This window comes from Dermacentor albipictus, chromosome 3 (assembly GCF_038994185.2).
Source record: "Dermacentor albipictus isolate Rhodes 1998 colony chromosome 3, USDA_Dalb.pri_finalv2, whole genome shotgun sequence".
Lineage (NCBI taxonomy): Eukaryota > Metazoa > Arthropoda > Arachnida > Ixodida > Ixodidae > Dermacentor > Dermacentor albipictus.
Genome location: NC_091823.1, coordinates 53,979,187 through 53,982,650, shown reverse-complemented (window position 1 = coordinate 53,982,650; position 3,464 = coordinate 53,979,187).

Below are 3,464 nucleotides of genomic sequence, written 5' to 3'. Positions count from 1 at the left end.
CTTGACGGAATAAACGGAGTATGAACGGAAAGTTTGTTGTCCCTCTGTCTCATCACTTGTACAGCCTTGCGTCCCCGTCAATTCAATGTGGATACAGACTGGTTGCTCAAGAAAACTTGTATTAGGGTAGCAAAGGACAGACGTATCGCAGTCGTGACACGGTTATGATGCCAGATATTTCTGCGAAGGCCGCTGTTCCCCAAAACATCTATGAGCACTTTGCCGAGCTAAACTGCGATAGGCGAAAGCCTTTCTATGACTGCCTTGTTGTTGTTGTTGCTGGAGTTTGTTCCGAAGGCGTTGTTGTCGCTTGCGTTCTGCCTCTTTAGCCTTAGTTCCAGGAGACCGACTGAGGCACTTCAGTCGCATCCGTTCATTGGCTCTCACCTTCTTGTGCTGGGAGACTCTGGAAGGTGCTGTTCCTTTCCAGTCGAATGTTGTCGCTGAGCCTGCCGCGACTTGCGCTTTCGTTCGACAGAGCGAGCGCGCTTGGTTGCTGGAGAAACGGGAACGCGCTTCGCCATGGAATAAGCTACGCCACAATCCGACTGACTCCAGCGACGAGCGCCTGGCGGCGCCGTTTTGGAGCGCGAGGGTGACGCAATCTACTGGGCCCATGCGCAGTACGCGCGCCACTCTGACGTAGTATTACAGTGCCTATACTGTAGTAGTGTTCCTATATGGGGAACCAGCGCTGGAGTTTTCACGACGCCTGCAGCGCCGCCCTTGCGCTCAGAACGTGCACAATGCAGCCGCTCCCGCGGACGGAAATTGCTACTGGTAGTGGCGTTGCGTGCCCTGAAAGTCGAAGGAAAACAAAAGGACGCCGACGATACTGTTGCGTATACAAGTGCCACAACTACGTCGGGATGAGGGAGGATGTATCCTTCTGCGTCTTTCCATCTAAACCCTACGAACAAGAACGGAGGCGGCGTTGGATCAAAGCAGTCAGGCGAGCGGAGTAAGTTCCCGTCTTGTCGCCCTGTCAAGCGGTGTGGGGCTGGTTTCTAAATCGAATTTTGCGTGTGTGCTTGGGTTATTCGATATTCAAGATAGTCAGCCGTGGCAGACAGTACCAAACAGCAGAATCTGCAGTCGGTATTTCGTCGGAAACAAAATGAGCAATAGCATGCACCATCCGGCATATGTACCAACCATTTTTCCTTCGCAATACCACCGCCAAGCCCCTTCCAACGCCACGGCACCAAGCGAACTATACGAAAGGTAAATATTATCCATTCATCGCCAAGAATTATCTGGAAGAGAAGCTGCCTTGTAATACGAGTTGTGTGCGCATACTGCCGGCGCACGCGGACTAAGCCGCCTATGTGTTTTTAAAAATGCGCGTGCGGATGAGGACTCGGCGCTGAGACGAATCCGGTAAATTTATGTAATTAGTGCTAAATGTTGCCAGCGTTGTTGCGGATCCAGCAGCGGAGAACTCAAACCTTTGCTTGCGCGAGTCAGCTGATGCGATAAAGCTTTCTTCTCTATTGACTGCTGTGGCGAAGTAACATCAGAATTTTTTGTGTCTAACCAGAGAAATGTGGAATGTCTTCATGCCAACTAATACTTACGGAACCATAGCGCAGCACGATCGGAGCCATAGCTGCTAGATTTGCGAGGCAGGCTGGCGCGCAAGTATGGCAACGATACAAGGCGCAATCGTTAGAAAAGCTCACGTGCTCGCCGCGACACACTGTGAAAAATATATAAAGCTTAGAAAGCTTCCTTCGTCATTTCTTCAATTGATGGCGCTAGCTTCTTTACGAAAACTGTCCACTTGAAGCGGCGCAAAAACGGAAACATACGAGCTATAATACGGCCGCGCACTGTGTCGTCTGGTCGAGCGGCTGGAACACGGAGGAAGGAAACTAAGGAGAGGCCCTACCCCCTCGCGCGCTAGGAGAAAAATGTGGCGGAAATCACGTGGTAGGTTCTCATTTTTTTGCTGCTTTTTTATTTTTTTTGCTGTATGGCCACGCCTTTTGGGCCACAATGGCGGCGTTGTTTGAGCGCTCACACGTGTTGCTCTGGTAGGTTTCGTGCCGTGGCAAAGGCGCTGTGTGGGCGGATTTGCGTTAGTCACCGTGTCTTGTTGCGCTGTGTTACCTGCACCGTGCTCTGCCGGATGTTGCGCGAGCGCGAGCGCTCCGCGCGCGAAACCACGCGCAGCGCGGCGTGGTTTCGCGAAAGATGTTGTTACGTTTCGCGTACGACGCGCGGTAAAGCCAGCGCGGATGCAACGTACGCCGGAGCTTCGTTCCAAGCGGCGGACATTTTGGCCCGTTCGGAGCGGCCGCGAGCGCGCCCCGCCGAGCCCGTCCCGGCATGTTCAGTGCCACGTGTCTTTGTGTGTGCGCGTGTGTGTGTGTGCCCACGCTTGTCAAAGCGCGGCAGCCGGGGAGAGGAGCTCCCCCAGTGTGAAGCGAGGAGGTCTGTCCGGCGCCGGCCCGGCTGATGCGTCACCTCCTTGTCCCAACGTGTCTATCAGTCCGTCTGTCGCCGCTGTCACGTGACGTAGTCCCGTGACCTTCCCTCTTGCTCTCAACTCTGAGAGTATAAGAGCAGCTGCCCCCGGACGCCAGGAGAGAGGCTCCGATTTCTGCTGTTGAGTAACGTGCTCTCCCGTCTCTCTCTACTTCGGTCGACCTGACCGCCCGCTCTTTGCGATGCTAGAATAAACAAGTTGTTCTGTTAGCAGTCGCCTCATGCTTTGCTGGGACCTTCGGATACTTCCAGTGTGCCCCAGGCCGCCAGGCCAACGCTACCCTTGGGGCTTGCGACCCAGTTGCAATAACGGGCGTCAGCACTGAGATTCCAACAGCCGGTGCCATCGGTGCGGTTCCAACATCTGGTGGCAGCGGTGGGATTCCAACAGCCGGGGCCATCGGTGCGGATCAAACAATGTAAACAAGAGAGGAGGGTGGCACAAAAGGCGGAGCATCGCCATGAGCAACGCCAACTTCCGGCTTCACTTTTGCTTCACAAAGAGTGACGTCAGGGCCTCTCCTTAGTTTCCTTCCTCCGTGGGCTGGAATATGCCGCGTTTCGTCGCCAGGGCGGCGTGCAACTTACTCTTTTCGACGCGCCGCCTATCCAGCGCTGGTGCCCCATATGCTCCCGCAGGGAGCATATATGCGGGAGCATATACAGGAACACTACTCCGACGTACAGCCACTGGAAAAAATTTCAGAGTACCGCAAAGGTCGGGATTTGACTGGCAACACTGAGTGGCCACCGCCATATACCTTCCAAGGCGACCGCGTCGCGTGAAGGCCGCCGTGTTGGAAGAGCTTCATATTCCGGGACACATCGGGTTGAGTGCTTACTGAAGTACAAATACTTTGTGCCCGGAGATAATGGTTGCTAAGAACGAAAATAAGATGTTATTTTGTGCGAAGTAATGCAGCCGGTGTTTATTTTGCACGCCGATCGTGTTTACTGCTGGAACTGTGATACGA